The sequence below is a fragment of the Macrobrachium nipponense genome, chromosome 41, assembly GCF_015104395.2.
Source record: "Macrobrachium nipponense isolate FS-2020 chromosome 41, ASM1510439v2, whole genome shotgun sequence".
Taxonomy (NCBI): Eukaryota; Metazoa; Arthropoda; class Malacostraca; order Decapoda; family Palaemonidae; genus Macrobrachium; species Macrobrachium nipponense.
Genome location: NC_061102.1, coordinates 32,012,619 through 32,027,599, shown reverse-complemented (window position 1 = coordinate 32,027,599; position 14,981 = coordinate 32,012,619). Strand labels below are relative to the sequence as shown.

The window sequence follows — 14,981 nt, the reverse complement described above, 5'->3', positions numbered from 1 at the left end:
GGGGTTATGGAGTCTGGTATGATTGGAAGTTCCTAAACCTCTTCCTGCCTCTTGTCTGATTTCCTGATTGTTCATATTTTCGTTTTGGCATCAGGCCCCAACGAACTTTGAGACTTTGATTGACCCTAGCAGCCTCACCTAAGACACTGTTAATAATGTCTTCCGGGAATAAGTCTGGGCCCCAAATTGAGGCTTTAATCAGTTTATTTGGCTCATGCCATATTGTAGCTTCTGAAAGCACATGCTTTCTGCAATTATGGCGTGCTACAGCGAAGTCATAGGCATTTCTTTGAAGTGTGAGGAGGAGAGACTTGGTAAGGATCTTGAACAATGGCTCGTCTTGGTATACCAGTGAAGCCATTTCTGCCATTGTAGCGGAGTTGATCGATCTACTTAATCGAGTACGTGCCTCATACTCAATTCTGACCAAGGATTCTGGGAGTCTCGGAAGTTTGTCACTGAACTGTGTAGAGGCACAGTGTTCAGTTTCCCTGTGGTGAAAGTTGCTGGGGCGTCAACCCAGCATTCATGATCTCCTGGAAAAAGTAGAGAAGTCAACTCCGTCTCTCTTAGTTGTGGCATGGGCTTGTCCTCCATAGCCGCCTGAAGAGCCAGACCAACCACTTTTGTAGTACAAGGTGTCGGTGTTTGACCTTCTACTACAAACATTGTGTAAGAACTCTTATGGGGGGACAACATTGTGTTCACACACTCCCATTCATTCAATGTCCGGGCCCATGCGGACTGAGCCTGTTCCTTAGGATAGATCATCGTCTCCTTAGGAATCTTATCTAGTCTTACTAGCGCTTCCTCTGTCAGTCGAGCATATCCTGGGAAGGGAAACTGCAATCCCGCGGGTAGAATTCAAAGTCATCTACCGGCCGAGTTCCACATCCTTCTATGGTTAACATGCCATCCACGAATGGTGCATTTAAAGCCAATCGCCACGGATTGCTCTTTACAAAAGCCGGAAGTTTGGAAGCGTCTGGCATCACAAACTGTTGTTGTTGTGGCAGTCCGGTTCTCAGGAGATTTTTTATCATATTCTCCTGGTTTTGCAGTCTCTGGGCAAAAGTGTCCATAGACTGCAACCGATCCGAGATAGTTCCAATCTGAGATTGGACCATGCTTCCCATCCTCTCCATTAAAAGATTAGAGAAGGCCACTGGATCAAAGGAAGGTTCTGAAGCCTTAGATTTGGAGCTCCTTGATCTCGACCCGTGATGTAGGGGAGTAGCTGCTACCGGAATCTCCGAAGACTTAGATGCAGTTAATGACTTGGTAAGTCTCTGTAACCTAGATGGTTTACTTGGCTTAGATAAGGCCTTCCTCAAGTGTTTGACTTTTGGGATTACTGAGCCTGGTTTGTCCCCAACCATGGTCTTTGCAGTAAACCCTTGAAAAGAAGCATGTGAAGATGTTAAAGATGGTGCAGGGCTAAGAACAGGAATCTTAGACCGCACACTACTTGCCCCACTTACCTCCCTACCTTGATCGCTGGCATCCAGAACCATTGGTTCTATGTCAAGGCTGATGGCTGCCACGTCTTCCAACACTTCTTCCCCCCATCCCTCAAGATCTTCAGGCAAGGACTGCGTGTCTTCCCTTATCTTGGCGATAATGGGTGCAGCCACTTCCTTGGGAACTGCCGCTGACATCTTGGCATTTGGGTAGAGGAGGGTGCATAACTCCTCTGATAGAATATAAGGTTTCTTAGCCTTGACGTTACGGCCAAATCCGCCAACCCAGATCTTGAGGGTTGAAAGAGATGTTTTCTTGAAAGCCTGTGGGGTCTGAAAAAGAAGTACTAATTAGGATTATCACTTTCTTAAAACTAAAGAAAATAATTTGTTCATTTCTTGAATACCATATCTCATAATTAGTAATGAAATATCTAAGTGCATACTCACCGAGTCCGAGGTTATATCGGCAAAAAGCCCATAACAGATCTCACACGCATCCGGATGCCAGACGATGAGGTCATCGACCTGTACGGCGCAGGGTGCATGGGACCTGCAAACCTCATGTCCGCACCTTTGCTGAAGGACAGCTGCGCAAGCTGTCATCTGACAACGCACCACCTGTAAGGTAAATTGATACATAAGTATTCAATTTGTATATATACGTATAAACTACCGGAAGCCCCGGATTATTTATCGTAATCTTAAATTATAACATATATAGTCAAAATAGACTTCTGTATATTATAACTAAGTCTTAACATATACGGCTCGGTCATTTAGTCTATGAATCTTTCTATTCTGTTGAAAATTATGGCGGATCTAACTTCGTATTTATCCGCCTGCTCCGGGAAACTAAATCCACTTAAGGAAAAAAATATTCTCCAATGATTGTATCGCTACCAAGGTAGACGTATACTGTACCAAAAGGTATTGAGCGGCGGATATCGGTTACGTAGTCTGTCCGCCTGCTCCGAAATTTCATGCATAGTAAACAAGAGAATTTCGTGCATAGTAAACAAGAGAATATAAGATTTTGTAGGCTACGTCTGTATGCCTCTTCCGAGATCAACCGACAAAATTCTATTGTGTGTAATCTACGATATCAGAACAGGGTGAGATACCTGAATCTGATCAATACACTAAAATATTAGTGTGTAGAACTATTCCGGTTGTAACGGAATCAAAATAATGCGGTGGAAACCCAAAAGGGAAGACTGAGTGTACGCATAAGTTGCTCTATCCGGTGCGTTCGGAAGCCAGTCGACACCAGATAGAAAAGCGTCACTGTCCTAACTCATGGTATGACCATATCGCTACATATTCCGTCGCTCCCGATATAGACTATAAAATAAAGCCTAAAAGTAACCTAAATCGTGTGATAAAAGGTATCTCCCCGAAGGGATACTAGGCGGGAGCGGCAGAGCGAACTGGTTCGTCGCGATCAAGTGGACCATATGACCGGTCAGGTGGGACAACCTTACCGATGATAAAGATCCACTTGAACTACGAGATATGTAGCTTACAAAACTAAATGACCAAAATTAAAGTGAATAATAGATAATTAGGTAATAATGGCACACAATGAATATAACATAATATTAAGCTAGACAAAAAAAAAAAGAAAAATAAGCTGAGCGAATAGCCTAGGTCTCCAACATCGGGTGAGATACCGATATGGTCAGGTAGGCTATATCACTCTTAATAATATCTCTACGAAATCGGGTGATTTGCCGATTTAAGATGCAAAGATAAATTGCGCTCAAAAGTTGTCAAACCAAGGGAAACTCCCTAAAGTAGGATATGACTCGAACAGGTAATGCTCGGACAGTAGCCCAGTGTATGCCAAATCACTAAATATCTAAAACCCACGTAAACATCGTATGAAAATCATACAAAATATTAAAAGTGCATTTATTTCCATATGTCTAGGACAAAAAATGATTGCAATTAGTATGAGGAACTAATGGTCAATCAACATGTAAACAAAGCTCCGTGAAGTAGCGACATCAAAATGGCCGACTGGGTTCGGATATCTACGATCCTTGATCAAGACCATATTCTCGTAGGAAATACCTACGATAAAGAAATCGCAACTTCAGTGCATAGCACAACCAATAGTAGTACTCAACTTAGTAGTGGAAGCTTCCAGGAGGTCCGACATTATGAAAATCAAGCACAAAATATCAACAAACAAAAAACACTTGTACTTCGTATGATGCTATTGAAAGGAATGATTGGGTATGTATGGGTGGTAGGGGTGGTGGCGGGCAGTGGTGGGATGTAGAACGGCACCTCGTAGTAACGGGAGATGTTGGGAGACGAGATAACTAATTGGTAAGAGACCTCTGAGAGTGGGTTTTCACGCCCCAGTTACTATATCGACACCCTATATGGGTGAGCGAGCTAGGCATATGCCCGGCATTCCATGCAACTTTTTTCTCTGGTATATATAGCAGTTTTATACCTTAGAAATGATGCTATAAGGAGCATTTCACGGAGCGGCACAGGTTGAGCCCAGAAATAAGGTGTTAAGTTGAAAGTTATATGGAAAAGCAAGCAAAATATCCTCATTCATCAGGAAATGGCGTAATCCTTTCCACAGATAAATGCATATGCTAGATGAATTGCACTATTAATATTGAAACAGGAGTTATCTCCCAACCTTGATGTAAGAAATATCTGTGTGTAACACTAAGAGGGAGCCAGTTACAACCCAGTTTTTCATTTGTGATCTATGGCACCCTGGGTCAGGTTAGAATGGGGATTCCAAAGGGACAAAACCCCTCAGTCCAGAGGCCTAGTTTAGGGTAGGTTAGGTAAGGTAGGTTCTGGATACTTCCCTGTACTTCACGATGACCTAGATCCAGTTAGGTGGGGGCAGTCAAGGGTAATGAAGTTCCTCTCTTTCCAAGTAGCTTAAGGACCAGGTCGTATGCAGTTTAGCTTAACCCTTAAGAACCAGCCTAAAGACACTTCAGCAACCCAGACCTGACAAACTTTGAGGCCGGTGAATTAAAAAAGAAAAAAAAAATGGAAAGAGGAAGATATGTAAATTCATATGTTGTAAGAAAAAGATTCTAAAAAATTCAATCTAGCTTCCATGAGTAGTTAAAAATGACTATTTACAACCCCTTGTAATTTTATTTTATTTTGTAAAATTATCATTACACCTCACACAGTTTCATAACAGATTAGAACTAAAATCAGTAACAAATTCTGAGTATATTTGTTGTAAAATATTTTTTTTGAGATACACATGTTTTTTTATTTACTTTTTTGTGTTTTTCTAATATTTCTTTGCACTTTTCTTTGCAAAATTACAATTATAGCTGACATACTATCATAAAAGATAAGAACTACAACCAACAGCAATCCCTGGGCGTATTTATGAGGAAATAAATGAAAAGACAACATGGAAGAAAGGAGAGCATAACATTCTCCTTTGAAGTACAGACCACAGTTAACCTCATTAGACGTCCATTTGGCTAAAGGGGCCTGAGAGTTCAGTTGCCAAGAGTCATTTATAGCTCGTTGAACTGTGGTGCGTAATATTGATGCTCACCAGGAGTGAATCCATCCACCACTCAAAACCTGTTATTGCTACTCATATGATGGCATCCATCCATTAAGGGTTAAGGAATTTATGGTTTGATACATCCTTGACATTGACATCCTTGCCCTTTGCATTTGTTTCTGCTTGAGTACAAACTACCACCTGTTGTGTAGGAGTGTCCTACTGTGTGAGTTGAAATCAGTTATTGAAAAACGGTAGCTAGGGATTAATTTGTAGTCAATGTGTGAGAGGGGGTGAATCTCTCACTCACTTACCATCATCAAAACCTTTTACTCTGGCCACAGTCTAGTTTGGATGTCTTACCGGGGAATTGAAATTGAAACTTCCTCCATTTTTTTTTTTTAGCAAGAAAGTAAACAATGAAAGGTGTCAAGAAAGAGTGGTTGTATTCCATAGCTTTTGTTTGAAGTATAGTGCTGGTTCCTATCCCAGCAGAAACAATCTGCTTGGCAATGGATGGTTGTCCTCAGCCATATGTCATTTGGGAGAAACTTGTTCCTCGCTGGCAAATCTTCCAGCTCTTGCTGCTTCACTGATGGTTGAAGCACCACTGGTCAGATCCACTCAACCTTGCTTCTCAACTCATGCTACTGAATCAATAACAGGGGAACCCCTTAGAGGTTCTCTGAACTCTCCTTCTTCTGAAATGCAACTGTTCACAGATGTATTGAAAGAGGGCTAAGACACATTCCTGAGAGATCTGTCTGTTTTTCGTTTGTGGCCACAGGACAACCCTTCTAGTTTGGTTTTAGCTGCTCATATGAAAGTCAATGGGAATGTGAACCACAATTTCGACAGCTTAAACTCGGTGATCAGAGCCTCTGCACCTGAATGGTCATGCCCATGGCCCTTATTGCACTTCAGTTTTTGAGAGGTCAGAATTTTTACAACTTGTGGTGGTCACATTATAATTCCATACACACTTCGTTTTATTATTTATTAGCTTGGATATGTACATACCTATTTATGCTAGAATGTTTCATGTGGAGTGGTTAGTGTCAGGAAATTTACATTTTAAGTTAACGTTAAAGAAAGATACTTGGTTGAGAAAGTCATGCATTAATGAAGTGCATTTTCTTTACAATTTTTTACACCTTGCCTCTGGTATATATGTGCTACTTAGTATCTCATGACTTTCTTGTCACCAAAGTTTAGGACAGTAGCAGCTGTATAAGCAGTTACGATGTAGCTTGTAACTTTTTTCTTATTATATGGCTTCGTTTTCAGCCTTCCAGAACAATTGAAGTTTCCATCACACCTCTCCCCACCTTAAAATTGTATGTATATAGAAATAGTTTTCCCGTACTTATTTATTGGTTTGTTGCTGATGATTAGTTTTCACATTGTTACAAGTTTTGCATTGTTCTGATGTCTGTATGTAAATATAGCATTGAACAATATATGGATGCTTAAATAGAAAGGCCTGTTTATTTGAAAACTGGAAAAATTAAAAAAATTTTATGTGGAAGTTCTTGTTTAGGGTTTAGTATTATTGATGAATCAGTTAGGGAGAAACCCAGTATGATCAGTGTATGGAGTGTGATGGTGTTAATGGCTGTCTTACCGATTTTTTTCAGTTCTTTCTGAATTCGCAAATTGGGATTTACCAATGTATGCTCGTTTTGCGCGCAGATGATATTTGGCCGTGTATATGTAAAAGATTTATGAATGTTCTTTAATCTAACAAGAACCTTGCCATTGCACTGTAAGGAATTAATGGAATTAATGGAAAAAATGCGATGATGTGTCGAAGCTTATTTCCTTAGGTAATTAGTTGTTAGGAATTAAATGACTAGGTCTGCTTGATTAAGATCACAGATTTGGTAATTGATTGAGGAAAGCAAATGACCTGTGATTCACATAGTTCTTATTTAAATGCATGGCCTTCCTAAAAAGTTATGAGTTGTTCTTTCCAGTGGTAGATATGTTCTGTTGAAATAAATACTATTTGGCAAATGATGCTACACATTGAGTTATTGTTTGTACTTTGTGGGACTAAATATTTTTCTAATTGAAAAAAATTAAATTTTTGCGTTTTCATACGAGTGAAGACGAATTTTGCAGAAGTGCAGATACCAGACCATAAATGAAAGAAATTTCATAATAAAAAAAAAGTTTGGCGATGATTTTCATAGGTTTTACTTTAATGATAATCTGTTTACAGAAAGATGCACAGTAGCAGTGTTAAAATTGAAAAAAGGGAAAATGTACTATTTAGGAATGGTTAGCGAAGAGGCAATTTCTAACAGATTAGTGAAAGTTTTGCCTTACCATCTGCGTTCAGACTACATATGTGCTGATGCATCTTTGGGTGCCAAGTATGGTAAACTGCTTGCTTATGATGCTTAAAAAAAGTCACTAATAGACATTTTCCTTTTGGACCCACGATTGCAAAAGTAATATGTGAGATTCACGACTTAAGTTTATCTTAGTTTTACCAGACCACTGAGCTGATTAACAACTCTTCTAGGGCTGGTCTGAAGGATTAGATATTTTTACGTAGCTAGGAACCAATTGGTTACTTAGCAACGGGACCTACAGCTTGTTGTGGAATCCGAACCACTGTATATTGAGAAATGAATTTCTATCACCAGAAATAAATTCCTCTGGTTCCACGTTGGCCGAACCGAGAATCGAACTTCGGACCACCGGATTGGTAGCCGAGCTCGAAATCCAATCGTCCAACGAGAAATAAGAGACTAGAAAATTATAGTAAAGCAATTTTGTTATGGAATCATAATAGATTGGCTTATATTAAAGTAATTATGTTATGGAAGCATAATAGATTGGCTCATTAACTTTGGAATCAGCATCCAAATTCATGGTCTCAATTCGATTCATATATTATGGTCTTCATACCTACCTCAAGTACAAAAAGACGCACCTCAGTCCTTAGGATTCGAATGGTGGAATAGGGTACGACTTTTTCAGTGGGACATCTTTGCGAAATAAATTACATAACATCTGGATCTTAACAAGAAACATTGTCATTATGCGAAAGTGTTTTCCTGCCCTACTTAATGGAGTAGTGAATGGAAGAAAGTTTAATGACCACCTCGAGTGGAGCGGCTTTTATCTTCATTCTTTTCAAGGAAAATGGGTGGTTTGCGTTACCAGTTATTTGCTGAATAATAGGTCAGACAGTAATGTATCCTTTGTTGTCGTAGGCTGAAGTTATGCAACACCATTGACTTATTTTTACGCAGAGATAAGAATTGGGGTTTCATGATACCAGCGGAGATACTCAGTCCGTGTTTAGAATGTATGCCCAGTCAGAGAAGTAAATTCCATGACGTCACATTTTTAATAGTACTCACGAATGTATGTAGATATAATATTTAATTAGACTGCTGCATCTATGAAGTTCATTCGAACAATCTCTTCATTGCCAGAGGCTCAGGGAAAATCTCAAGCATTGCAATTGATTTAACATCAACCAGAGCACCTTTTTCCCTCCTTAGGTTTCTTCATCTTCATGTCAGTCTCCTTAGAAAAATATCTTCCTCTTACTTTGGGGGCGGAGTGGGATGGAGGTTGGCTCCGGAGATGATAGCTTTTATAACTCATACTTTTCATATTCACTAGTAAAACCTTTTATTTGGCTGGAAAGTGGTACGATTGGCTCATGCTTTAAGGAATAGTTTGTTTGGCCTTTTCTTTGTTATTGATATTTTTGTTTAGCCGTTTCTTTATTATTGATATTTTTGGTTACAATGTCAACTTTCCACTCACTCGTTATGCTTGTAGATAATTGCATTATACAGCATAGCTTTTTAATGAAAATGGACATTATTATTATTATTATTTCAGGTTAGGGCCCTTGTTCCAAAGGACGTGGCTCATCAAGCGAAGGCAGTCAGTCGGACGAATGAGCGCCGCTGGGCAGCTTACCCGACTTCGAGAGAAAAGGTTTGTTCTGTATGGATCCTGGTTTTGCTGAAAATCGTTCACGTTTTTGCTTCGTACTCCCCCCCTGTTTTTTTTTTCGTTTTACTTCGGAACCGAAAACAAACGCAAAAATTTGCAATTTTTTCCTTGTATTGACAAACCATCGCCAATTGGAACAATACATTCAGAGGAATGAGGGACAAAGGAAACTGCAGTAATATTATGCGAAATACAACAAAGCGTCTTTTTATCCTTTACAAAAATTTTACTCATCAATGAGTGCATTTCACCCGCAATTGTTATTGAACAACTGTTACCAAATTCCTGGGTCCAAGCAATGCAGGCAAAAGAAGTATATTTCTGTTTTAAACACTGTTGTTGGAGGTAACTAGTTATTATTACAGCAATTCACTTCAATATTATGCGGAATAAAAATGCTGAAAATCTTGAATTTAGGAGATACATTGATTCCACCACACATTACGGAAATGAATTTTTGGACAGGAAGTATCATTGTTTACTGAACGAATGGAGTATTTCCTCGTGTAGGTTTTGGATGGCTTTTTTTTTTTTTTTTTTATTTTTTTTTTTGCGTAGATGATCATCGGTCATTTGAAGCTGTTTTAGTTTGTTCTTTGCAGCGTCCTATCGACCGTTGGCTGCAACCCCTTTAATTCCTTCTGAAAGCCCAGTAACCAGCATCATTTTCGTTATTGGTCTTTAATTAATTTGGCTCCGCTATTGTCTTCTTAGCGGAAAGTTCAGCGGCCAGATGCTGAAAGAAGCAAGAAAAAATACCCACGTGATCGTGCCTTTTGGGTAGTCTCGGTTGACCTTCCGAAAATGTCAAGTGGTGATGTGCTTAAAAACAGTTCTACTTCTAAGCCAGACCTTCAGATAAGTTATTATTATTGTAAATGTACGAGGAACCTGTACTGCCTAAAGGAAGGAACTGACTGCATTTTTCCCCCATCTAGAGCAACAATGGGAACTCGCTCGTTTGTCATCCAGGAGCAGAGGATTTCATCACGAAGACTTTTCTGATCCAGAATCTTTGATTGTCAAATAATCTGAGAGTTTACGACCCATAAATCGTAATGACCTTTAATGAAAAAAGGGGATAAAGAATGCAGAAGCGTTTTCGTGACGTTGGCCGTCGAGTCGGCCCAGGACTTCTTTAATTTCATACTTCTGTTTCTTGGTTAGATCTTTCTCTTTGCACCTTGGAAAATTATGGATTAATGAATTCCACGTGCACCTTTGTGAATGGACGTGTTTGGTTCATTTTCCACGGCAACCAAAAACCTGGGTAAGAGTAGTAGAGGGATAATTATCCAGGTCAAGTCTGTACCTACGAACTAGTAACTGTTTAGAAAGGGAAATGTAAGCTGTAAATTATAGAGATGAACCGTTAATTTAGTTTCTTTATTCATCCACATTATGCAGTTGGCGTAGTAAACCAATTATAGAAGAGAAATAGTCTCCCTCAGATTGGACTAGAGTAGTTTGTTTTTAAATACGTACTATCACGCACAATAGTTCGTTCCCTCCGCTGATCCAGAGTGAACACGAATCCGCGACTATGAAACCGCGAAGCAGTTGAACAATTAACTATGGAGCGTCCAATAGATGTCGCGCCGTCAGGTCAAGGAAGGAGGAGTGGGCAGCAGGTATTTTTCTTGAGCATAGAGTAAAGTATCCATAATCTATTATCGTTAATTAAGAGAGTGATCGTAAACATTTTGTTGTTGACGATACTGGGTTTGAGTGTTAAATGTGCATTTAAGGAAATATGCGAAATAAATATGAGGGCCCCAGAACCAGAAAGTCGTATATGCCACTTCCACGGATTTGGAGTTATGCATACTGGTAGATTTGACAACCTTTTCTCTGTGTATTTGAGGCATTTCTAGGCCATTCCACCATTTACATACGGTCGAAATTCCTACTGGGACAGTCGGAATTATCGATTTTAGCTACAGGAAAGAACATGACTTCGAGCGGTGCTGGCAGCCGCTCGGACGCTTCATGAGGACCAGATAGACGCATATCACTAGCGCTGATTAAGCCAATGAGAGCGCGCGTCACTTTGCGGGTAGCGAATTCTAGGCCAATGAGCGTTTTTCCCCATAAGGCGCGTGTAAGCATCGACCAATCACCGCGCAGCTTACAATCTCCCGCCAATGTTTACATCTCACTTCAGTGATCATAGCGGGAGATTTAATTTACGATTATCCGTTGTGTTGTGCTGTTATTTTGTCTAAATTACTCTTTATTTGAGTACATTATGTCTTCCTCTGGCAGTGATAGTGAGCATAGTGATGTCGTGCAACATTTTTTTCATTATTAGAATAGTAATAATAGTCGTAGTACTAGTAGTAGTAGTAGTAGTAGTGGATGAGGGTCACAGCTGGTAGCGATGTTTGGAGCTAACAGACTGCAATCTGATCGAGTTAAGTCCCCTTCACATTGCAGCTTCTATTAAAGGATGGGGGCCCTAGTAGTAGTAGTAGTAGTAAAAAAAAATTATGATAATATTATTATTGTGTATTATTGATGGTTAAACATCATAGTGATTCAAGGTTATCATCGTCAACATCATTATTAAACCATCATAATATTATTATTTCTATTCTATTATAGTATTTTCTTGTGATTGATTATAAGTATCGATGTATTTATGATGATGAAAGGTTATCATCATCGTGTCATTATTAGTACTAATATTATTGTACTATCATCATTATTATTATTACTATTATTATCATCATTATAATTATTATTATTATTATTCCCATTGTTGTTATTATTACTATTATTATTATCATTATTATCATTAGCAATACTCGGTTTCTTATCACAAAAAAATGTATCGTCTTTTCAGCACACTGTTATACTTATCAATATTATTATTAATAGTATTATCATTATTATTACCAGTATTATTACTATTACTCTTATTAATATCATCATCATTATTACAACAATATGATAACACTTTATTATCGTTTAAACACATTCAATTATGGTTTAAGTGCTTGTTATGACTCAAATATTAAAAAAAAATGTGTTTGGCAGACATTTTGAATGCTAGCGCGCAAGCGCACCCAACAATTTTTTTCAAATTTTCACAAAAAACTTATAAAGAGTATAGCTTTCATATGAAACTAAGTTTAAATCGATATCTTTGGGGGGGGGGGTCCTTAGAAGCAGAGTAATGAATGATAAACTTTGAGGCCAATTTACTCATTTTTTAAAAAGTGGCATATACGAGACTCTGGTTCTGAGGCCCTCATATGAGAAAAGTGCTTAGGAACTCAGTATTTATGAATTAGCATTTCCTATAGATTATTATATCTTTTACACACACACACACACAGATATATATATATATATATATATATATATATATATATATATTATATATATATAGAACATCTATTGCAGCAAATTAGCAAAATTTTCAGTTCACTTACTTTACTGAGGTAGCAACCACACACACGGACACACGTCTATATATTTATATAATACATGATTGAACCAACCTCCATAGAGAAGGCGGGTGATGTGGGAAATAACACTTAAAAATTACGGCTATATATAATTTTCTTTATTTACTAAATTTTAGTAACTAAAACAATATGAAATATTAAGATACTTTCACCAATATAACAAGTTCATATTTAGTGGAAAAGAGAAAGACAGAAGCACAGAATATAACAAGACAAAGATTAGGAGAGAGAGAGAAAGAGAGAGATAACTTTTTAAGTTCTTTTCTAGATTATGGTGTGAAGAAGCCTCGTGTTCTTATTTTCTTCCTAGCACCAGGTCAGTTGCAAAATATCAGATATTATCAATTGTACTATATTTCTTTCTTAAGGATATTTTCATCCTTGTTTTCAAAATACATTGTAATAGAAAATAACTTAACTCAATTTCTGTGTTTCAAGAAGCAAAGTAGTTTTCTAGTGCCGATGTAGTTATAGCTAATTCTAATGTGTAAAAGAGTTAATATGTTATTGTAGGAGTTTAACTTTTTTCTTCTGTGAAGTCAACTGCCGTGGTCCTTGCCGTTCCCTGACCATTTCCTATCTTAGGGAGGGTTAGGAACCACTAGCTTCTACCTTTGCATTGGCGAGTTAAGTTGCCTGGTATATGGCCATTCGTAGGCTGCAGCTTTTAGCTCCACTAATTCTATCAGGGCTTATTTCTTCTACCTTTTGGACCCCCTTTCAATATTCCAGCCTTAGTTTCTTAAGTGCTGTGCTCTTATTCTGTCTCAACTTTATTATCTTAATCTGTTTTCCTTCCTTTCTTGGAATGAAGTGCATATTTTGTAATTCCCTTTATTTCAAAATGACAAACTAAAAGTAGTGATATTTACAAAGCCTTCTATATTCAAAATTGAAGGCTTATTTCAGTTTGACTAAATGTTAAACTAGAAAACCACCACATTTTTCCGACAATCTGGCAGATAACTTTGAACCAATATCACATTTTTTTTTTCATTTAATTTTGAGATACTTAAAATATTACTTTTTACTTTAAACCTTTGGAATATGCATGATCTTCCAAAACATTAGCATTAACGGTAATCAAGTAAAAGGAACATAACTAAAAACACGTGAGCTAGTGTCAATATTTCATCATTATTATTAGTATGATAATATACAATGAGTAGGATGTCCAACCTCCATCTGCATCTGTGACCTCACACAGACGATCAGGTATGGAATCTACAAGATTCATACACAGGTGGGGACGTCAACGGACACCCTCCCACAGGTCATTGATTTGAGCTTCTAATGCCCAGCGGGTACGCTGGTAGCCGTGGTTCAAGCCACATCCTTTCGATGGCCAATCCACAACTTCAATTTCAGGGTGATCCTGTAGCCAGTCCCTCACCACATGGTTTTTGTGGATGGGACTCTGGTCATGGACCAACTTTATTACACCAGGAGCAGGAACACTTGCTCGAGGATTTCGATGTATTTCTCTCCTGTGAAGCGGCCATCGATCTTGACAAGCTCACCAGGACCATATGCCCACATCCATCCCCAGAAAGATACTGCCACCGCCACTCATTGCTCGGTGATGTATGTGATTCTCCTGATAGCGAGTGTTAGGCCGACGCCAACAATGCCTAACTCGTGCTGCCACGGACTGAAAGCACCTTCTCATTAGTAAAGATGACATTTCTCCAGTAATTTCGTCATGCGGAAGGTGTTCCAGAGCAGACCCAAGGTGACATTCATTGTGTGCAGGAGTGAGCCATCCTTTGTATGCTGGGATATAACAATGAATCCCAGCTTTATGGAGTCTGCGTCTCAAGGTCATGGGATTGCAGTTTAACCCCAGATGTTCAGTATGTCGTGCAGATGTCCTCATAGGATGCATTTCAGCAGCTGCTACAATCAGGGCATCTGTCCTGGGCGAGGTTGCACGTGGCCTCCCACTTCGAGGCTTCGTTTTCATAGAGCCCTCCTCCTCCCACCCTCGGATCCACTTCCTTACCATTTTGGCGCTTCTCCCAATTCGATGAGCGATGTTCACCACTGTTGCTCCACTCTCCCACAATCCGATTATCCTTCCTCGTTCAGCAATCACCTCTAGTGAATCTGCGCGTCCCTCGGGCATAGCTGTTATGGTAGTACAATACATATCTCATTTACTACAAATATATGTCAGAAATTTCAACACTTCATTATATCAAATTAGTTTACCGGATTAAGAGCGTCAGACAGACAGGGATAATTATATTTTTGCAGCAACAGACGAACACTTAAATTGACAAATTTTAACTCTGACCTTTGGAAAATACCTTTTTGGATACCATTTTTAATTGTTTGTTATTACGCCATAGTAAAAGTTAATTGAAATGGAGCCCTCTTCACATTCCTCACTTTCTATGAGATAGGGCCTACGTTAGATTAAAATATAATAATCCAATCCAGTGCAAGTTATGAGATCATAAGCTCTCATTTGCACTACCAAGTATCAAAGAGTTAAGTGTATTCCATCGTAATTCAAACAAAAAGCAACTATTCGTTTCGGTA

General features: G+C 38.7%; 1 long non-coding RNA gene across 1 annotated transcript in view; it reads left to right on the top strand.

Moving 5' to 3' along the window:
• The window catches only part of LOC135212654 (uncharacterized), a 267,561-nt gene that overhangs the window by 11,957 nt on the left and 240,623 nt on the right, over positions 1-14,981 (top strand). The window contains exon 2 of the long non-coding RNA XR_010313959.1: positions 8,848-8,946. This is a non-coding gene — a long non-coding RNA (uncharacterized LOC135212654). The remainder of the gene's footprint in view (positions 1-8,847; positions 8,947-14,981) is intronic.